Source organism: Colletes latitarsis, chromosome 5 (assembly GCF_051014445.1).
Source record: "Colletes latitarsis isolate SP2378_abdomen chromosome 5, iyColLati1, whole genome shotgun sequence".
In the NCBI taxonomy this organism is placed as follows: Eukaryota; Metazoa; Arthropoda; class Insecta; order Hymenoptera; family Colletidae; genus Colletes; species Colletes latitarsis.
This window is the reverse complement of record NC_135138.1, coordinates 14,002,064-14,027,041: the sequence shown is the minus strand read 5'-3', so window position 1 is coordinate 14,027,041 and position 24,978 is coordinate 14,002,064. Positions and strand designations below refer to the sequence as shown.

Sequence of the window (24,978 nt, the reverse complement as noted above, 5' to 3'; positions counted from 1 at the left end):
TTTTTATTGTAATATATAAAAATTTAATTATATTATAAATAAATTTTGATTTATTGAAATTGAGTGAATATTTAATTATCAGAGTTATAGTAAAATTATAGTGAAATTACTAGTATGTATAAAAAAATTTACTTAATAATGAAATTAAAATCATTCAATTTCATCTGATCATTGAAATTGAGTGAATATTTAATTATCAGAGTTATAGCAAAATTATAGTGAAATTACTAGTATGTATAAAAAAATTTACTTAATAATGAAATTAAAATCATTCAATTTCATCTGATCATTGAAATTAAGTGAATATTTAATTATCAGAGTTATAGTAAAATTATAGTGAAATTACTAGTATGTATAAAAAAATTTACTTAATAATGAAATTAAAATCATTCAATTTCATCTGATCATTGAAATTGAGTGAATATTTAATTATCAGAATTATAGCAAAATTATAGTGAAATTACTAGTATGTATAAAAAAATTTACTTAATAATGAAATTAAAATCATTCAATTTCATCTGATCATTGAAATTGAGTGAATATTTAATTATCAGAGTTATAGTAAAATTATAGTGAAATTACTAGTATGTATAAAAAAATTTACTTAATAATGAAATTAAAATCATTCAATTTCATCTGATCATTGAAATTGAGTGAATATTTAATTATCAGAGTTATAGCAAAATTATAGTGAAATTACTAGTATGTATAAAAAAATTTACTTAATAATGAAATTAAAATCATTCAATTTCATCTGATCATTGAAATTGAGTGAATATTTAATTATCAGAGTTATAGTAAAATTATAGTGAAATTACTAGTATGTATAAAAAAATTTACTTAATAATGAAATTAAAATCATTCAATTTCATCTGATCATTGAAATTGAGTGAATATTTAATTATCAGAGTTATAGCAAAATTATAGTGAAATTACTAGTATGTATAAAAAAATTTACTTAATAATGAAATTAAAATCATTCAATTTCATTTGATCATTGAAATTGAGTGAATATTTAATTATCAGAGTTATAGTAAAATTATAGTGAAATTACTAGTATGTATAAAAAAATTTACTTAATAATGAAATTAAAATCATTCAATTTCATCTGATCATTGAAATTGAGTGAATATTTAATTATCAGAGTTATAGTAAAATTATAGTGAAATTACTAGTATGTATAAAAAAATTTACTTAATAATGAAATTAAAATCATTCAATTTCATCTGATCATTGAAATTGAGTGAATACTTAATTATCAGAGTTATAGTAAAATTATAGTGAAATTACTAGTATGTATAAAAAAATTTACTTAATAATGAAATTAAAATCATTCAATTTCATCTGATCATTGAAATTGAGTGAATATTTAATTATCAGAGTTATAGTAAAATTATAGTGAAATTACTAGTATGTATAAAAAAATTTACTTAATAATGAAATTAAAATCATTCAATTTCATCTGATCATTGAAATTGAGTGAATATTTAATTATCAGAGTTATAGCAAAATTATAGTGAAATTATTAGTATGTATAAAAAAATTTACTTAATAATGAAATTAAAATCATTCAATTTCATCTGATCATTGAAATTAAGTGAATATTTAATTATCAGAGTTATAGTAAAATTATAGTGAAATTACTAGTATGTATAAAAAAATTTACTTAATAATGAAATTAAAATCATTCAATTTCATCTGATAATTGAAATTGAGTGAATATTTAATTATCAGAATTATAGCAAAATTATAGTGAAATTACTAGTATGTATAAAAAAATTTACTTAATAATGAAATTAAAATCATTCAATTTCATCTGATCATTGAAATTGAGTGAATATTTAATTATCAGAGTTATAGTAAAATTATAGTGAAATTACTAGTATGTATAAATAAATTTACTTAATAATGAAATTAAAATCATTCAATTTCATCTGATCATTGAAATTGAGTGAATATTTAATTATCAGAGTTATAGCAAAATTATAGTGAAATTACTAGTATGTATAAAAAAATTTACTTAATAATGAAATTAAAATCATTCAATTTCATCTGATCATTGAAATTGAGTGAATATTTAATTATCAGAGTTATAGTAAAATTATAGTGAAATTACTAGTATGTATAAAAAAATTTACTTAATAATGAAATTAAAATCATTCAATTTCATCTGATCATTGAAATTGAGTGAATATTTAATTATCAGAGTTATAGCAAAATTATAGTGAAATTACTAGTATGTATAAAAAAATTTACTTAATAATGAAATTAAAATCATTCAATTTCATCTGATCATTGAAATTGAGTGAATATTTAATTATCAGAGTTATAGTAAAATTATAGTGAAATTACTAGTATGTATAAAAAAATTTACTTAATAATGAAATTAAAATCATTCAATTTCATCTGATCATTGAAATTGAGTGAATATTTAATTATCAGAGTTATAGTAAAATTATAGTGAAATTACTAGTATGTATAAAAAAATTTACTTAATAATGAAATTAAAATCATTCAATTTCATCTGATCATTGAAATTGAGTGAATATTTAATTATCAGAGTTATAGTAAAATTATAGTGAAATTACTAGTATGTATAAAAAAATTTACTTAATAATGAAATTAAAATCATTCAATTTCATCTGATCATTGAAATTGAGTGAATATTTAATTATCAGAGTTATAGTAAAATTATAGTGAAATTACTAGTATGTATAAAAAAATTTACTTAATAATGAAATTAAAATCATTCAATTTCATCTGATCATTGAAATTGAGTGAATATTTAATTATCAGAGTTATAGTAAAATTATAGTGAAATTACTAGTATGTATAAAAAAATTTACTTAATAATGAAATTAAAATCATTCAATTTCATCTGATCATTGAAATTGAGTGAATATTTAATTATCAGAGTTATAGTAAAATTATAGTGAAATTACTAGTATGTATAAAAAAATTTACTTAATAATGAAATTAAAATCATTCAATTTCATCTGATCATTGAAATTGAGTGAATATTTAATTGTCAGAGTTATAGTAAAATTATAGTGAAATTATTAGTATGTATAAAAAAATTTACTTAATAATGAAATTAAAATCATTCAATTTCATCTGATCATTGAAATTGAGTGAATATTTAATTGTCAGAGTTATAGTAAAATTATAGTGAAATTATTAGTATGTATAAAAAAATTTACTTAATAATGAAATTAAAATCATTCAATTTCATCTGATCATTGAAATTGAGTGAATATTTAATTATCAGAGTTATAGCAAAATTATAGTGAAATTACTAGTATGTATAAAAAAATTTACTTAATAATGAAATTAAAATCATTCAATTTCATCTGATCATTGAAATTGAGTGAATATTTAATTATCAGAGTTATAGTAAAATTATAGTGAAATTACTAGTATGTATAAAAAAATTTACTTAATAATGAAATTAAAATCATTCAATTTCATCTGATCATTGAAATTGAGTGAATATTTAATTATCAGAGTTATAGTAAAATTATAGTGAAATTACTAGTATGTATAAAAAAATTTACTTAATAATGAAATTAAAATCATTCAATTTCATCTGATCATTGAAATTGAGTGAATATTTAATTATCAGAGTTATAGTAAAATTATAGTGAAATTACTAGTATGTATAAAAAAATTTACTTAATAATGAAATTAAAATCATTCAATTTCATCTGATCATTGAAATTGAGTGAATATTTAATTATCAGAGTTATAGCAAAATTATAGTGAAATTACTAGTATGTATAAAAAAATTTACTTAATAATGAAATTAAAATCATTCAATTTCATCTGATCATTGAAATTGAGTGAATATTTAATTATCAGAGTTATAGTAAAATTATAGTGAAATTACTAGTATGTATAAAAAAATTTACTTAATAATGAAATTAAAATCATTCAATTTCATCTGATCATTGAAATTGAGTGAATATTTAATTATCAGAGTTATAGTAAAATTATAGTGAAATTACTAGTATGTATAAAAAAATTTACTTAATAATGAAATTAAAATCATTCAATTTCATCTGATCATTGAAATTGAGTGAATATTTAATTATCAGAGTTATAGCAAAATTATAGTGAAATTACTAGTATGTATAAAAAAATTTACTTAATAATGAAATTAAAATCATTCAATTTCATCTGATCATTGAAATTGAGTGAATATTTAATTATCAGAGTTATAGCAAAATTATAGTGAAATTACTAGTATGTATAAAAAAATTTATTTAATAATGAAATTAAAATCATTCAATTTCATCTGATCATTGAAATTGAGTGAATATTTAATTGTCAGAGTTATAGTAAAATTATAGTGAAATTATTAGTATGTATAAAAAAATTTACTTAATAATGAAATTAAAATCATTCAATTTCATCTGATCATTGAAATTGAGTGAATATTTAATTATCAGAGTTATAGTAAAATTATAGTGAAATTACTAGTATGTATAAAAAAATTTACTTAATAATGAAATTAAAATCATTCAATTTCATCTGATCATTGAAATTGAGTGAATATTTAATTATCAGAGTTATAGTAAAATTATAGTGAAATTACTAGTATGTATAAAAAAATTTACTTAATAATGAAATTAAAATCATTCAATTTCATCTGATCATTGAAATTGAGTGAATATTTAATTGTCAGAGTTATAGTAAAATTATAGTGAAATTATTAGTATGTATAAAAAAATTTACTTAATAATGAAATTAAAATCATTCAATTTCATCTGATCATTGAAATTGAGTGAATATTTAATTATCAGAGTTATAGTAAAATTATAGTGAAATTACTAGTATGTATAAAAAAATTTACTTAATAATGAAATTAAAATCATTCAATTTCATCTGATCATTGAAATTGAGTGAATATTTAATTATCAGAGTTATAGCAAAATTATAGTGAAATTACTAGTATGTATAAAAAAATTTACTTAATAATGAAATTAAAATCATTCAATTTCATCTGATCATTGAAATTGAGTGAATATTTAATTATCAGAGTTATAGTAAAATTATAGTGAAATTACTAGTATGTATAAAAAAATTTACTTAATAATGAAATTAAAATCATTCAATTTCATCTGATCATTGAAATTGAGTGAATATTTAATTATCAGAGTTATAGTAAAATTATAGTGAAATTACTAGTATGTATAAAAAAATTTACTTAATAATGAAATTAAAATCATTCAATTTCATCTGATCATTGAAATTGAGTGAATATTTAATTATCAGAGTTATAGTAAAATTATAGTGAAATTACTAGTATGTATAAAAAAATTTACTTAATAATGAAATTAAAATCATTCAATTTCATCTGATCATTGAAATTGAGTGAATATTTAATTATCAGAGTTATAGCAAAATTATAGTGAAATTACTAGTATGTATAAAAAAATTTACTTAATAATGAAATTAAAATCATTCAATTTCATCTGATCATTGAAATTGAGTGAATATTTAATTATCAGAGTTATAGTAAAATTATAGTGAAATTACTAGTATGTATAAAAAAATTTATTTAATAATGAAATTAAAATCATTCAATTTCATCTGATCATTGAAATTGAGTGAATATTTAATTATCAGAGTTATAGTAAAATTATAGTGAAATTACTAGTATGTATAAAAAAATTTATTTAATAATGAAATTAAAATCATTCAATTTCATCTGATCATTGAAATTGAGTGAATATTTAATTATCAGAGTTATAGTAAAATTATAGTGAAATTACTAGTATGTATAAAAAAATTTACTTAATAATGAAATTAAAATCATTCAATTTCATCTGATCATTGAAATTGAGTGAATATTTAATTATCAGAGTTATAGTAAAATTATAGTGAAATTACTAGTATGTATAAAAAAATTTACTTAATAATGAAATTAAAATCATTCAATTTCATCTGATCATTGAAATTGAGTGAATATTTAATTATCAGAGTTATAGTAAAATTATAGTGAAATTACTAGTATGTATAAAAAAATTTACTTAATAATGAAATTAAAATCATTCAATTTCATCTGATCATTGAAATTGAGTGAATATTTAATTATCAGAGTTATAGCAAAATTATAGTGAAATTACTAGTATGTATAAAAAAATTTACTTAATAATGAAATTAAAATCATTCAATTTCATCTGATCATTGAAATTGAGTGAATATTTAATTATCAGAGTTATAGTAAAATTATAGTGAAATTACTAGTATGTATAAAAAAATTTACTTAATAATGAAATTAAAATCATTCAATTTCATCTGATCATTGAAATTGAGTGAATATTTAATTATCAGAGTTATAGTAAAATTATAGTGAAATTACTAGTATGTATAAAAAAATTTACTTAATAATGAAATTAAAATCATTCAATTTCATCTGATCATTGAAATTGAGTGAATATTTAATTATCAGAGTTATAGTAAAATTATAGTGAAATTACTAGTATGTATAAAAAAATTTACTTAATAATGAAATTAAAATCATTCAATTTCATCTGATCATTGAAATTGAGTGAATATTTAATTATCAGAGTTATAGTAAAATTATAGTGAAATTACTAGTATGTATAAAAAAATTTACTTAATAATGAAATTAAAATCATTCAATTTCATCTGATCATTGAAATTGAGTGAATATTTAATTATCAGAGTTATAGTAAAATTATAGTGAAATTACTAGTATGTATAAAAAAATTTACTTAATAATGAAATTAAAATCATTCAATTTCATCTGATCATTGAAATTGAGTGAATATTTAATTATCAGAGTTATAGTAAAATTATAGTGAAATTACTAGTATGTATAAAAAAATTTACTTAATAATGAAATTAAAATCATTCAATTTCATCTGATCATTGAAATTGAGTGAATATTTAATTATCAGAGTTATAGTAAAATTATAGTGAAATTACTAGTATGTATAAAAAAATTTACTTAATAATGAAATTAAAATCATTCAATTTCATCTGATCATTGAAATTGAGTGAATATTTAATTATCAGAGTTATAGTAAAATTATAGTGAAATTACTAGTATGTATAAAAAAATTTACTTAATAATGAAATTAGAATCATTCAATTTCATCTGATCATTGAAATTGAGTGAATATTTAATTATCAGAGTTATAGTAAAATTATAGTGAAATTACTAGTATGTATAAAAAAATTTACTTAATAATGAAATTAAAATCATTCAATTTCATCTGATCATTGAAATTGAGTGAATATTTAATTATCAGAGTTATAGTAAAATTATAGTGAAATTATTAGTATGTATAAAAAAATTTACTTAATAATGAAATTAAAATCATTCAATTTCATCTGATCATTGAAATTGAGTGAATATTTAATTATCAGAGTTATAGTAAAATTATAGTGAAATTACTAGTATGTATAAAAAAATTTACTTAATAATGAAATTAAAATCATTCAATTTCATCTGATCATTGAAATTGAGTGAATATTTAATTATCAGAGTTATAGCAAAATTATAGTGAAATTACTAGTATGTATAAAAAAATTTACTTAATAATGAAATTAAAATCATTCAATTTCATCTGATCATTGAAATTGAGTGAATATTTAATTATCAGAGTTATAGTAAAATTATAGTGAAATTACTAGTATGTATAAAAAAATTTACTTAATAATGAAATTAAAATCATTCAATTTCATCTGATCATTGAAATTGAGTGAATATTTAATTATCAGAGTTATAGTAAAATTATAGTGAAATTACTAGTATGTATAAAAAAATTTACTTAATAATGAAATTAAAATCATTCAATTTCATCTGATCATTGAAATTGAGTGAATATTTAATTATCAGAGTTATAGCAAAATTATAGTGAAATTACTAGTATGTATAAAAAAATTTACTTAATAATGAAATTAAAATCATTCAATTTCATCTGATCATTGAAATTGAGTGAATATTTAATTATCAGAGTTATAGTAAAATTATAGTGAAATTACTAGTATGTATAAAAAAATTTACTTAATAATGAAATTAAAATCATTCAATTTCATCTGATCATTGAAATTGAGTGAGTATTTAATTATCAGAGTTATAGTAAAATTATAGTGAAATTACTAGTATGTATAAAAAAATTTACTTAATAATGAAATTAAAATCATTCAATTTCATCTGATCATTGAAATTGAGTGAGTATTTAATTATCAGAGTTATAGTAAAATTATAGTGAAATTACTAGTATGTATAAAAAAATTTACTTAATAATGAAATTAAAATCATTCAATTTCATCTGATCATTGAAATTGAGTGAATATTTAATTATCAGAGTTATAGTAAAATTATAGTGAAATTACTAGTATGTATAAAAAAATTTACTTAATAATGAAATTAAAATCATTCAATTTCATCTGATCATTGAAATTGAGTGAATATTTAATTATCAGAGTTATAGTAAAATTATAGTGAAATTACTAGTATGTATAAAAAAATTTACTTAATAATGAAATTAAAATCATTCATTTGATAAAATTTTAGTTTATTATAAAATTTTTCTATTACGATGAAAAGATTTAATTAAAAATTAAAAGTTTTAATAAAAATTTAATTTTAGTTTTATTATTAATTAATTATTTTAATATTTATATAAATTTTTTTTTTATTATAAATTTTTAAATAAAATTTATAAAAATTATTTAAATTTTATATTTAAAAAATAAATGAAAATTTTATTTAGGAAAAAAAAATTAATAGAAGATAATTTAGTGCCAGCATCTGCGGTTAAACTACATCTATAAATTAATAATAACAATTTTAAATAAATTTAATAAAAAAAAATTAAATAAATAATTAATTATAATTTTAGTGAAATAATAATATAATTTTAAATTTATTTATTAAATTTAGTTATTTTGTAAATTTTATTAAAAACTAGGATTAGATACCCTATTATTAAAAAAGGAATTATACAATTGATTATTAAATGTTAATCATTAAAATTAAAATATTTGGCGGTTAAATAATATTTTAGAGGAACTTGTGAATTAATTTGATGATCCACGATAAGATTTACTTAATTTAATTTTTATGTATTGTTGTTTTTAAAAATTTTAATAAAAATATTTTTATTAAATTTAATTTAAATTATAATTCAAATCAAAATGTAGAATAATTAAGATTTAATGAGTTACAATAAAATTTATATTTAAGGATAATTTATTTTAATATAAATTTTAAAAAGGATTTAAAAGTAAATAATTTTAAATTAAAATTATTGAAAGTTGTAAATTTAATGTACAAATCGCCCGTCATTTTCATATAAAAATTGGAAAAAGTCGTAACAAAGTAAAAGTATTGGAAAATGTTTTTAGTTTAAGAATAAATAATTAATTAATAATTTATTTTTAAATAAATTTAAATAATAATTTTTATTCTAAAAATATTTATTTTATATATATAATATATATATATATATATATATATATATATATATATTATTTTAAAGTTTAATTTAATTTAATAATAATTAAAGTAATTTTAAATATAAATTTGTTTAAGTAAATATTTTAAATAAATTTTTTATATTAATAAGTATTGTAAAAGTTTTAAATAATTTTAAATAAAAAAAAAAATTATTTTTGTACCTTTTGTATCAGGGTTTATTAATTATAATTATATATATATATATTTCTCGAAAATAAAAGAGCTAAATAAATATAATTTTTTATGTAAAATAATTAATTATTAATATTTATTTAGAAATTATACGTTATTCGATTTTATTGATATCTAGTTTTTTTTGAAATGAATTTAATTCATATATTTAATAAAAATTTATTTTATAATAAAATAAAATTTATTAAATATAAAAAAATTATGGGATAAACTTTAATTTTAAAATTATTATTTAAAATATTTATTTAAATATATTTATATTCATAAAATTTGTTAATATTAAAAAAAATTTAATAATTTATAAAATTTAAATATTTAAAGATTTATTAATAAAATATAAATTAATAAAAAAAAATTAATTAAAATTAAATTAAATTAATTTATAATGATAAAATTAGTAAATTTTATTATATTAATATATTTATTTAATTTATAAATATAATATAGGAATTAAGCAAAAATTATATTCACCTGTTTATCAAAAACATGTCTTTTTGTTAATAATTTAAAGTCAATTCTGCTCAATGAATTAAATTTTAAATAGCTGCAGTATTTTGACTGTACAAAGGTAGCATAATAAATAGGTTTTTAATTGGAATCTTGTATGAAAGAGTTAATGAAATATAAACTATCTTTATTATAAAAATTAAATTTTAATTTTAAGTAAAAATGCTTAAATAATATTAAGGGACGATAAGACCCTATAGAATTTTATATAATTTTATTAATATTAATATTTTAAATTGATATTAATAAAATTATATTTTATTGGGAGGATATTTAAATTTATTAAACTTTAAAATAATTAATAATCAATAATTATTGTTTAAATAAATGAATTTTATTAAAAATTAATAGATAAATTACCTTAGGGATAACAGTGTAATATCTTTGGAAAGATCATATTAATAAAGATGATTACAACCTCGATGTTGAATTAAGATAAATTTTAAATGCAGTAGTTTAAAAATTAAGTCTGTTCGACTTTTAAAATCTTACATGATTTGAGTTCAGATCGGCGTAAGCCAGATCGGTTTCTATCTTTAATAAAAATAAATATTTTTGTACGAAAGGACTCTATATTTAAAATAATTTTTTATTAATTAATAAATATTTTTATTAATTATTTTAGCAAATTAGTGCAATTAAATTTAGAATTTAGTATAAATATAATTTATTATATAAATAATAATTTATTCTTTATTAAATTATATATATATAAGTTTAATTTATTTATTTTTATTAATTTTAATAAATTTAATAGCTGTTGCATTTTTAACATTATATGAACGAAAAATTTTAGGTTATATTCAAGATCGAAAAGGTCCAAATAAATCTGGATTTATAGGATTATTTCAACCAATTAATGATGCTATAAAATTATTATTTAAAGAATTTTTTATTTTAAAAAATTCAAATTTTTATCAATATATATTTTGTCCTATATTAATTTTAATTTTATCTTTTATATTATGATTAGTAACACCTTTTTATTTTAATTTATATAATAATAATTTTTCAATTTTATTTATATTAAGAATTTTAAGATTTAGTGTTTTTCCTATAATAATTATAGGATGATCTTCAAATTCTAATTATTCTATGTTAGGATCAATTCGATCTATTGCACAATCTATTTCTTATGAAATTAGATTATTTTTAATATTATTAATTATAATATTATTAACTGAAAGTATATCTTTTTACAATTTTATTATTTTTCAAAAATATATTAAATTTTGTATTCTTTTATTTCCTTTATATTTAATATTTATATTAAATATATTAATAGAATTAAATCGTACACCATTTGATTTAATTGAAGGTGAATCAGAATTAATTTCTGGATTTAATACTGAATATTTTAGAAGACAATTTACTATAATTTTTATAGCTGAATATTTAAGAATTAGATTTGCAAGAATAATTTTAAGTATTATATTTTTTGGATTTGATATATATTCAATTAAATTTTTATTAATTTATTATTTTCATTTATTATTAATTATTTGAATACGTGGAGTTTTACCTCGTATTCGATATGATGAATTAATATATTTATGTTGAAAAACTTTTTTACCTATAACTTTAATATATTTATTTTTTATTTTTATATTTAAACAATTTTCTAATATTATATTATAAATTAAAATATTAAATAAATTTTTAATTTGTAATTTAATAATTATATAAATATAATTATTATTATAAAATTTAAGTTTATAGAAGTTTATAATATTCTATCTTATATTTTCAAAATATATGCTTAATTCAAGCTCATAAACTTAAAATTTTATGCTTATTTTATTTAAAATTTTAATATAATAATATTATCTCAAAATTTATTAAATATTGAATTTAATAAAAAATATGAGAAATATAATAATGAAAATAATTGTCTTAAATTAGTGTAAGGATATTCAATTAATTGACTACCTAATCAAGTTAATAAAATAAATACATTAACAAATATTCAAAACATAATTTTATTAATTGGATAAAATTTACTTGATTTAATATTATAATTATTAATAATTGGTAAAAAATATAAAATTAAAATTGATATAAATAACATTAATACTCCTCCTAATTTATTTGGAATAGCTCGTAAAATTGAATATGCAAATAAAAAATATCATTCTGGTTTAATATGTTCTGGTGTAATTATAGAATTTGCTATAATAAAATTATCTGGGTCACTTAAATAATAAGGAATTTGTATAACAATAATAAAATTAATATATAAAATTAAAATAAATCCTATAATATCTTTAATAAAAAAATAAGGATAAAAAGGAATTTTATAGATATTACTATCTATACCTATTGGGTTATTTGATCCATTTAAATGTAAATAAAATAAATGTAAAATTACTATAAATATAATAATTAAAGGTAAAATAAAATGAAATGAATAAAAACGATTTAATGTCGCATTATTAATTGAAAATCCCCCTCAAATTCATTCAACAATATCTTGCCCAATATATGGTAATGCGGATAATAAATTTGTAATTACAGTTGCACCTCAAAAAGATATTTGTCCTCATGGTAATACATATCCTAAAAAAGCCGTAGCTATAGAAAGTAATAAAATTACAATTCCAATAAATCATACATTAATTGATTTAAATGAATGATAATAGATATTTCGTCCAATATGTATATACATACAAATAAAATATATTGAAGCTCCATTTATATGAATTAAACGAATTAATCAACCTTTATTAACATCTTTTATAATATGAATAACTCTTTCAAAAGCATAATTAATATTTGGACAATAATGTAATGATAATAATAACCCTGAAATAATCTGAATTATTAAATATAATCCTAATAATGATCCAAAGTTTCATAAAATATTAATATTTAATGGAGTTGGTAAAATAATTAATGAATTATTAAAAATTTTAAGTAATGAATTAACTTTAAATAATTTAATGAATTTATTTTTCATTAATTAAATATAATATTTTTTATATTATTAATTTTTAATTTTTCGTAATGATTTAAATTTAATTAATGATATTTTTATAATTAAATTTAAACAATAAATTAAATAAGTAATTTGTTTAAAGATCGAGTTAATTCGATTTATTTAAACCCGTAATTAGCCGTTAATCCGCTTTGTTTTCAATACACGCGACCGACCAGAACATTCTAGGTCGACGCGTCCGCGACTCGAAACAGAAGGCAGCAGAAAAACTCTCGCTCCTTGAGTTTTTCTGTAAGTCACGCGAGCAGTACAGTAACGTTCGATTTCGAACTTTTCGGTTAAACGCTCGACCATAGAGAAGGTGCGATAATTACATGTTAGAAAAAGACGGACGAGAGCCACGGCGACAGCGCCGCGCGTCGGAGGATTCCCCCTCTCTTACGCGTACTTTTCGGCAGCGCGTGCTCGTCCGTCACTTGCTAACGAGAGCCTGCCAAGCGCGGATCGATAAACGATCACGCTTTCCCTAATTTAACATATTCCGAACTGCTTCGAGTTATTCGAGCATTCGTTGAAATTCAACAGGCCCTCACAATATTCGAACTGCTTCGAGTTATTCGAGCATTCGAACAAATTAAGAAAAAAAAAAGGCATAAAGAAAATTCTCGGGTTCTAGCGGTTGATTCCCACGCGACGTTGAAAGTTCGAGTTATTCGAATTTTCACAAAGCGGGCAACCGACGTATAGCCGCAGCTTTACGGGATTAGCTTGCGTAAGCAAACTGCCCCCAGTAAACTGCGTGTAATTCCGGTTGTCGAATCAAACCAGTTAATCGATTCGGTCGTGAGTACGACCCGATTAAAGACTGCGGGAAACTCTTTGGTATCATCGAGTTCCCGAATTTTCCGCGTATCGCTGCAAACAGCGGTCGTGCGAGAGGTATCGAGATTAAGACTCGATCCTCCCTTGATTCAATCGAACGGTCTTACAACCATCTAAAGGGGCCTTATTGGCGTAAATCCCTTGGGTGGACTTGCCGCCTTCCAGTCGGAGCGTGGGACGAGTTATTCTAAGCCCAGCTTCCGGCGAATGCCAGAGCGTTGTTCTCTGATCGCCAGTCTTGTACGGTCACTGCGCGTAGAACGCGACTCACAAGGCGTCGTGGTGCCAGTCTCAATAGTAAGACGTCCTATACGCCATTGAAAGACTGCACCGCATCGTGTTCCGTACACACGCATACGAAGACGGTAAGGGACCGAGGACCGGGTGACGGTTGGAGCCTTACAACCTCCCTCTAGGCACCCTCTCCTGCGACAATCAAGTGTTGCAGTCGAACAGAAAACCGAGAGGAAATTCCCTAATTGGAAGAAAGCGAGCGATTCCCGGTTTAAAGGGAACGCTCACACACGTACAGTCCACTAGCTTAGCTGCGTATCGCGGCGGCAGAGATTCCCGCTCCTGGGTGCGACAAGCACCGACCAGGAGCGTACCAAAGAGAGAAAGACAAGCGACGTGACTCACGTCGACAGGTATTTAACGCCTAGTCGTATCTCTTTCTGTTTCAGGGTAACAACACAGACCACACTGATCGTCTGGCAGACGTCGGCCGATTCTCAACCTTATTGACTAAATAAACGGCTTGGTCGCATAAGGCGATCCGGCGAAAATAAAATTATAATTGTATCGCTTACTTCTCCGTCCGTTCCTTCCCTCGAGATCCGGACCCCCGTTAGGCGAGGTATTTTCAAACCTCCTCCCCCTAACATAAGGTCCTTCGAGCCGGATCGAAACGAGGTTGATTGGAACGGGAAAAGAGTGAACACTCTTGTGCGTGAAGGTTTACCACGACAGAGTTTAAATCGAGTTGATTGCCCCTCGATAAATCACTATGGCGGTATCAGAGGAACTGTCGCGGTCCGACCTTGAGGATCAACTCACGGAATTGACCGAAGAGTTCGATCGTCTCAAAGCATTGACCGTTAATCTAAAAAAGATGGGTAGAGCCAAGTACTCGGAGAAACTCCTTGAGGAAAAACTCACATACGCCACGCAGTTATGGCGTGATACCCGAACGTTGTACATGAGCGTGCGGAGAATGATTCCCGCCGCGAAAAGACAAGCCTACGTGCTATTTAAGCCGGGCTACCTCCTCAGTGCGGAAAACGAATTCCAGGAATTCCAGAATTACGTTACCACTGAGATCGACCGAATAGTCGCTGAAGCCAAACCAGCGACAACGGAAGTACAGCCACCCAACATGCTAATCGAGCTCCCGAAGCAGCGATTGCCGAAATTCGGAGGTGACCCTCGAGAATGGGAACATTTCGAGGATCTTTTCACCTCAGGTGTGATCCGAAACGCATCGCTCTCGGACGTACAGAGATTATTTCATCTGAACGCATGCTTGGAGGGACCAGCTCTCGCGACGATTTCGTCATTTGAAATCGTCGGACGAAATTTCCCGGAAGCCTGGAAAACTCTAAAAGAGAAATACGGCCTTCCACGTTTGATAACCGGGAAACTGCTGGACAAACTGCTGTACTTGAAGCCGATCGATTTAAACGATTTGGCCAGCATGCAACAAATCACTGTGGATTATACAGAGACGATTGCTGCCCTCCGAAAAAGAGGAACCCCCGAGCAGCTGTTCGAATGGCTGCTCGCTCACTGGGCGAAACAACATTTCACTCCAAAACTGGAGTTGGAATGGCAGAGGACGTTGGGCCCCTCGACCGAGTACCCTACGTTCGAAGACGTTAGGAAATTCATCGACCATCATGCGCAAGCCTTGCTCTCGATGAACGAAGACCGGCGAGAGGCAGCCCTCGCGCCCGAAATGAAGCCTCGAGCACCGAAGCTTATCGACACTCGACAAAAGAGTGTCGCTTCAAAGGCCATGAGGAGTCACAACGTCGTGGTGAATTCCAACCCGGTTCCCATTCCAAGAGGGCCGAATTTGGACCACGACGGACGAGTCAGGCCGGTGCGAACGGAAGTGTGCGGGTTTTGTGCCGGGCCACACCAATTAGTGCAATGCCATAATTTTAAAGTATTGCCGGCGAGAGTACGTAGTCAATACGTACGAAGTCGTCAATGGTGTTTGCAGTGCCTCGCTTCCTCACACACCGTAATGCAGTGCCAGAGCCCTCTGGTGTGTCACAAGTGCAGTGGGAGGCACCATTCCCTGCTGCACTACGAATGCACACGAGAGGAAGCCAGTGCGAGGCCGTTACCCAGCAACGTACACGGCAGAAAACAAGAAAGTCGTGTAAGTGACCAGCCAACGCGATCGGCCAAATCGAAGCCAAGGCAAAAAAGCTCGGCTTCGAATGCTAACGTGAAACCGGCCTCGACGTCGCACTGTACCGCGCTCGGTACAGGCGCACCGAGGCCTGTGATGTTAGCTACGGCACGAGTGCGCGTATTCGGTAAGAACGGTGCGACACGAATCGCTCGCGCACTGTTGGACCAAGGATCGGAGACGTCCTTTATCTCCGCTGGGCTGGCTAACGACCTCAACCTTAAGCGGATACGAACCCCAGCCACGGTATCGGGCTTGGGGGGCGGTCAAACGCAAGCTATAAAATATAGCGTAAATTTAAACCTCGGTTCGCAAAACGAAGCGAAACCGGTGTGTACTGGAAACGCGTACGTCGTGCCGAAAATCACGACCTACCGCACACCGACGGCGAGCGCGCTTGTTTACAATGCGTTCCGAGGATTAACGCTGGCCGACGCGAATCCTGCAGCCGATCAAACAATAGAAATTCTTATCGGCGCGGACCTTTACGCTCAGATAATTCGAGCGGGTTTCCGACGTGGGTCGACCAATGGTCCCATCGCCCAAGAAACAGCGTTCGGCTGGGTTATTTCCGGCCCGATAAACGCTGCAGGCGAAGCCCGGAAAACCATAAGAACGCTGCATTGCACCGTTCTCGAATCGCTGGACTACGCAATTCGAAGGTTCTGGGAGACCGAAGAAATCCCCGTAACTTCGGTACGTTCGAAGGCGGAAGAAGAGTGCGAAGCACTCTTCCGAAAAACCGTACGGCGGGACGCGACCGGAAGGTTCATAGTTCGATTGCCCTTGAATCACTCAAGGCCGGACGAAGCGTTAGGACGCTCGCTCCATATAGCGCTGTCCGCATTAACAAGGCTGCGGCGTAAACTCGACGCGGATTCGACCCTCGACAGAGAATACTCTGAGTTCCTTGCGGAATACGAATCATTAGGTCACATGACTCAAATTGAGCCTGTTGACCAAGGACGATTGTACATTCCGCACCGAGCGGTCATACGCACGGAAAGTGCAACGACCAAATTGCGGGTTGTGTTTAATGCAACCAGCAGAACGGTCGGAGGACGATCCCTTAACGACGTCCTACACGTAGGGCAAAAATTACAAAATGACATCACCTCAGTTTTAACGAGATGGCGCCTGTATGAGTACGTGTTGGTGGCTGACATCGAGAAGATGTTTCGACAAATTCTCGTCGCCCCACAGGACCGTCGTTTTCAATGCATCGTCTGGCGCACGTCAACAAACGAACCGCTTAAAGCGTTCGAATTAAATACCGTAACATACGGTACGGCGTGCGCCCCATATTTATCGATGCGTACTCTTCTTGAATTAAAGGAGCAAGATGGAGAGAGGTACCCTCTCGCAGCTCCGATTCTCGAGAAGGATATATACGTCGACGATGTATTTATGGGAGCGCCCGACAAATCCCTGCTCGAGAAAATTCGCAAGCAAGTCTGCGAACTCCTGCAGGGAGGTGGGTTTAAATTGAGAAAGTGGGCTGGAAATTCGGCACAATTATTGCAGAATATTCCCCAAAGCGCTCACTCCCACGCCGTAGACCTCACTCTGTTCGATGATTCCGAATTAAAAGTGCTTGGTTTACGTTGGATCCCTTCCGGAGACTATTTCTAGTTTAATCTGCAACGATTTCAACCGTCTGCGGTACCGCTGACAAAAAGAAACTTGTTTTCGGAAATTGCGAAGCTCTTCGATCCGCTCGGCTGGTTATCACCAGTCGTAATACGCGCAAAAATTTTGATGCAGTCCCAATGGCTGGAGAAACTCCAGTGGGACGATCAAATTTCCGCGGATACGCAAAAAACGTGGAACACGTTCTGCGTGGATTGGAGCAGTCTCAAGGAATTAAAATTCCCCAGATGGATCCGATACGGAGCAAATGCAGCTTCTGTGGAATTACACGGATTCTGCGACGCGTCGCTCGCTGCCTTCTCGGCCGTCACATATTTACGAGTGACGACGAACACCAATGAAGTGTTTACCACGTTAATAATGGCAAAGACACGAGTGGCTCCGATAAAAACACAATCCATCCCCGTTCTGGAATTGAACGGGGCTGTACTTCTCTCCGAGCTTGTCGTGCACGTAAAACGGTCCCTCCCCATAGAGATGGACCGTATAATCTGCTGGACAGATTCTACGATTGCACTCGCCTGGTTGAGAAAGCATGCTTCGACATGGAAGGTTGTGATAGCCAACCGCGTGTCAAAAATCCAGACCCTGCTCCCGAAAGCTGAATGGAGACACGTTCCCACACGCTTCAACCCCGCAGATTTAAATTCGCGAGGTGTAGAAGCTGCGGAACTCATTCAGTCGGAGCTGTGGATCTCTGGACCGAAATGGCTTCGACAAGCCGAGGAAAATTGGCCGAAAGCACCGGCCTCTCTCGAGACCGAGGAGGGTAAACGCGCATCGCATACCCTCTTGGCGACTCCACAAAAGGAATGGGATTTCGTATTCCGATTTTCCAAATGGAGTAAGCTGTTACGAGTCACCGCCTATTGCCTCCGGCTCCGGAGGCCGCCGGCTGGAGAACAGAGGCCATTTGATGCAAAAGTTGTCGAAGCATGGGAAATGCAGCGTGCAACGGAAAGAATTGCACGCTACTTGCAACGTACGCATTTTGCGGAAGAGTACCGGTGTTTAGAAGAGCACAAGGGAATCCCTGCAAAGTCTCCCTTGAAAAGCCTCAACCCTTTCCTCGATGACAAGCATGTCTTGAGAGTGGGCGGAAGATTGGAGAACGCGACGCTGACATGGGAAACGAAACACCCGATAATACTGCCGAAACATCATGTTTCCAACATGATAATTCGGCAATGCCACGTGGACACGTTGCACGGGGGTTTGCAATTAACCATGTACACGGTGAGACAGAAATTCTGGATCATCGGGTGCCGAAACGCAGCGCGCACGGTTATCCACCAATGCATACGATGCGTGAGATGGCAAGCGAACACATCCACGCAAATCATGCAGGATTTAATACCGGAGCGCAGCCAAGCAGCACGACCTTTTACAAACTGCGGAGTCGATTACGCTGGACCGTTTCGGGTCCGCGACTCCGCTGGTCGGGGAAAAACGGCTCATAAAGCGTATATAGCTGTGTTCGTCTGTTTCGCGACAAGAGCCGTGCACATCGAACTCGTACACGATTATACGACGAGTGCGTTCCTGGCCGCCTTCGACCGGTTCATCGCTCGCCGAGGAGTTCCGTCCTGTATGTTCAGTGACAACGGAACAAACTTCGTAGGGGCGGATCGCGAATTGAAGGCACACTTCAATGCGGTGTATCATACACCAGAAATGAGAACGAAGTGCGGTCAAAAGGGCATTACGTGGAAGTTTAATCCACCCAGCGCACCCCACTTTGGTGGTATGCAAGAAGCCGGTGTGAAATCGGTGAAGCATCACCTGAAACGCATCCTCGGAGAATTTACGCCCACAAGCGAAGAAATGCAGACATTACTCTGTAAGATCGAGGCGAGCTTGAATTCGCGACCGATCGCCGCTTTCAGCGACTGTCCCGAGGATTATGCACCTCTTACACCGGGCCACTTCCTGATTGGGGGACCGATGAATGCACTCCCGGTCGAGTCCGTGGAAACGGAAACCCTCTCGCGGCTTACGCGATGGAGGGCCATTCAAAAATTCCATGAGCAGCTCTGGAAACATTGGACGCGAGATTACCTCACGCATCTCCAGAGCCGCTATAAGTGGCGCACCACCCAAGTGCAGTTAAAACCAAACGACTTGGTTCTTGTACAAAATCCTCTTCTCCCCCCAAATCAGTGGGAAATGGGACGAATTGAGGAAGTATTACCAGGCCGAGACAGACGTGTGCGTGTGGTAAAAGTACGCACGGCCACATCTACATACACGCGTCCAATTACGCGACTGTGTAGACTGCCCGTCGATGAGTCAACTTCGACAACGGCCGACGAAGGAGCCGCATAGGATAAACAAAGTCCCGAATCCTGTTGTACAGAGAAAAGGACAGGGAATACAGCCGTTTGAAATCAAAACAGCGTTGATTCCCACATATCCTACGCCGTCGGAGACAGAAGGATGAGAGGGGAAGTGATACCCTACTATCCGACTAATTTCCTGGAAGGGAGCGATCCGCGAGGGTCCACGCGTAAAAGCGGGACCCGCGGACAAATTCGCCCAGTCCTCGCCTCACGAGAAATTAGAAACCATGTCCTCCAGTGGTAGTGACGAAAGTTTAGTGACCGTGGTGGGGTCACCCCCGACACCCGATATAAATCACCAGTTCGACCGACTTCTGCAGCTCGTGGAGCCACCGCATTCCGGCACCTCAAGAGCTGCAGAGGCCCAAGAAACGCTGGTGGACGTAACTCTCCCCGCCGCCCCAGAGGTATTGCCTGGGCCGACAGCCACCCAGCCGCCAGCGTTCTTGTTGAACCTAGGACAAGACGTCTTGACCATCCCGGCGCATGTACCATGGTCAACAAGGCGGCTCCGGTGCAAGGCCCCCGGGGGCCACTTCAAATTGAAGTGGGCCAGAGGAGGGAGGTTGATCGACCTCAAATTCCGGCCCGCCGAAGCTGCCCCAAGGACGCCGGGAGAGCACCCGGGCACCGCCGTACCACCCGCCGTTGCTGCGAGGCCACCGGCAGGTGCAGACCTTGGACCAGCCGCCACCCCCGCGACACCCAGGTCCAACGAGCGGTGCAGGAACACCCGGAGGCGACGGAACCGCGGTCCAGCACCGGAAGCCGGAGGAAACCGCCCCAGGGACAGGGTAAATCCACCAATTCAACGCCCCCGGTATAGGCGTCACGGGTACCGCCAAACGACGGACAGGACCGCTATCGCGGAAACTGTCCTCGCCACCCTCCAAGTGTTGGAGGATAGACGGGGCCGATCTCGCCGCTGAGTAAGTACCTTGAACTTTCAAGTACAAAATTTTTTCTCAACATTGCAACCTTCTTTATGTGTTTCGATCGCGAAGTGACCGCGGAGAGGACCCCCCATGTAAATTGCACGGACCGTGCAAGGGGGGCGGTATGTTTAAAGATCGAGTTAATTCGATTTATTTAAACCCGTAATTAGCCGTTAATCCGCTTTGTTTTCAATACACGCGACCGACCAGAACATTCTAGGTCGACGCGTCCGCGACTCGAAACAGAAGGCAGCAGAAAAACTCTCGCTCCTTGAGTTTTTCTGTAAGTCACGCGAGCAGTACAGTAACGTTCGATTTCGAACTTTTCGGTTAAACGCTCGACCATAGAGAAGGTGCGATAATTACATGTTAGAAAAAGACGGACGAGAGCCACGGCGACAGCGCCGCGCGTCGGAGGATTCCCCCTCTCTTACGCGTACTTTTCGGCAGCGCGTGCTCGTCCGTCACTTGCTAACGAGAGCCTGCCAAGCGCGGATCGATAAACGATCACGCTTTCCCTAATTTAACATATTCCGAACTGCTTCGAGTTATTCGAGCATTCGTTGAAATTCAACAGGCCCTCACAATATTCGAACTGCTTCGAGTTATTCGAGCATTCGAACAAATTAAGAAAAAAAAAAGGCATAAAGAAAATTCTCGGGTTCTAGCGGTTGATTCCCACGCGACGTTGAAAGTTCGAGTTATTCGAATTTTCACAAAGCGGGCAACCGACGTATAGCCGCAGCTTTACGGGATTAGCTTGCGTAAGCAAACTGCCCCCAGTAAACTGCGTGTAATTCCGGTTGTCGAATCAAACCAGTTAATCGATTCGGTCGTGAGTACGACCCGATTAAAGACTGCGGGAAACTCTTTGGTATCATCGAGTTCCCGAATTTTCCGCGTATCGCTGCAAACAGCGGTCGTGCGAGAGGTATCGAGATTAAGACTCGATCCTCCCTTGATTCAATCGAACGGTCTTACAACCATCTAAAGGGGCCTTATTGGCGTAAATCCCTTGGGTGGACTTGCCGCCTTCCAGTCGGAGCGTGGGACGAGTTATTCTAAGCCCAGCTTCCGGCGAATGCCAGAGCGTTGTTCTCTGATCGCCAGTCTTGTACGGTCACTGCGCGTAGAACGCGACTCACAAGGCGTCGTGGTGCCAGTCTCAATAGTAAGACGTCCTATACGCCATTGAAAGACTGCACCGCATCGTGTTCCGTACACACGCATACGAAGACGGTAAGGGACCGAGGACCGGGTGACGGTTGGAGCCTTACAACCTCCCTCTAGGCACCCTCTCCTGCGACAATCAAGTGTTGCAGTCGAACAGAAAACCGAGAGGAAATTCCCTAATTGGAAGAAAGCGAGCGATTCCCGGTTTAAAGGGAACGCTCACACACGTACAGTCCACTAGCTTAGCTGCGTATCGCGGCGGCAGAGATTCCCGCTCCTGGGTGCGACAAGCACCGACCAGGAGCGTACCAAAGAGAGAAAGACAAGCGACGTGACTCACGTCGACAGGTATTTAACGCCTAGTCGTATCTCTTTCTGTTTCAGGGTAACAACACAGACCACACTGATCGTCTGGCAGACGTCGGCCGATTCTCAACCTTATTGACTAAATAAACGGCTTGGTCGCATAAGGCGATCCGGCGAAAATAAAATTATAATTGTATCGCTTACTTCTCCGTCCGTTCCTTCCCTCGAGATCCGGACCCCCGTTAGGCGAGGTATTTTCAAACCTCCTCCCCCTAACATAATTGAAATAAAAATAAAAATACAATTAGGAAATTTATATAATAATTTAATTGAATAATTAATATTTTTAAATATAATTTTATTTATTATAAAATCAATTGAAATATAATTATAATATGTATAAATTATAATTAAAATTATAATAATATATATTAATAAAATTGAATAATATTCATAAGTAAATATAATTATCTTATAATTATTAATTAATCTAGTAAAATATATAAATATAATTATTAATCCTCCAATTATTGAAATAAAAATTATATAACTATATATATTTATATTTATATCAAAATTAATTAATAATAATATATTTACAATATAAAAAACTAAAATTATTATAAATATTAATGGGTGTAAATTAATTTTTATTATTGAAAATCTAATTAATATAATTAAATTTGAAACAATAATTAATTTAATTAAAATTATTATTTTTGGTATTATTATTATCATTTTAAAATTAAAATTATTATTTATAAATTAACAAAAAATAGTTTATTTAAAATATTAATTTTGGGAATTAAAGATAAAATATTCTTTTTTTTTTGAAAATTAAGATTGTTTTAAATAAATATTATTTTTTTTAATTTACAAAATTAATGTTTTTAAATAAACTATAAAACTTAATTTAATTTTAAATATTCAAAATAAATATATAAAATATGATTTTATTGGTGATATATTATTTAATTATCACTTTTTTTATTTAATAATATTTTTAGGAATAGTATTAATTTTTAAATTTAAAGATTCATTATTAATAATTTTAATTAGAATTGAATTTATAATTATATTAAATATTGTAATAACTATCTATTTAAAAATTATATATTTTGATGAATGATTATTTTTATTCTATATTGTATTTTCTATTTGTGAAAGAGTATTAGGTTTATCTTTAATTATTAATTTAATATATAAATATGGAAATCAAAATATTAGAATAATAAATTTAATATGGTAATAATAATTAAAATATTAAAATAATTAAATTTAATATGGTAATAATAATTTTATTTAATACATTTGCTTTAATTTATATATATAATTTTTATAAATATAAATTTATAATAAGAAATTTAATTAATATAATATTAATTATATTAATTATAAATTATGATTTATTTATTGAATGAAATAAATATAGATTTAATTTTAGATTAAATAATTATTCTTTTATAATGATTATTTTAAGATTATGAATTTTTAGTATTATTATTATATCATTAAGATTAAAAATAATTAATTTTAATTTATTTATTAATTTTTTATTAATTTTATTAATTAATTTAATTTTATTTTTTATATCTAATAATGTTTTAATATTTTATTTTTTTTTTGAAGTTAGATTAATTTTAATATTTTTAATAATTATTTATTGAGGAATAGGTGAAATACGAATTTTAGCGAGAATATATTTAATATTTTATACTTTATTTTTTTCTTTACCATTTTTATTATTTTTATTTTTAATAATTTTAAATAAAAATTATATTATATTTAATATAATAGAAATAGAATTATTTATTTGTAATAATTATCTATTTATATTTATAATTTTATCTTTTTTAGTTAAAATTCCAATTTTTGGTATACATAATTGATTATTAAAAGCTCATGTAGAAGCTCCTGTATATTGTTTAATAATTTTAGCTTCTATTATATTAAAATTAGGAACATATGGATTATTACGATTTATTTTAATTTTTTACAATAATTTAATATTTATTAAAATTTATATTATAATTATTAGTATAACTGGGGGTATTATTTTAAGAATTTTATGTTTACGTCAAATTGATATAAAAATTTTGGTTGCATATTCTTCAGTAGTTCATATAAGTATTTTAATTAGTAGA

General features: G+C 29.9%; 1 long non-coding RNA gene across 1 annotated transcript in view; it reads left to right on the top strand.

Annotated features, from left to right (window-relative positions):
- Window positions 1-23,660: 23,660 nt before the first annotated feature.
- LOC143341749 (uncharacterized) overlaps window positions 23,661-24,978 on the top strand; it is a 31,670-nt gene continuing 30,352 nt past the window's right edge. Inside the window, exon 1 of the long non-coding RNA XR_013079672.1 lies at window positions 23,661-24,883. This is a non-coding gene — a long non-coding RNA (uncharacterized LOC143341749). The remainder of the gene's footprint in view (window positions 24,884-24,978) is intronic.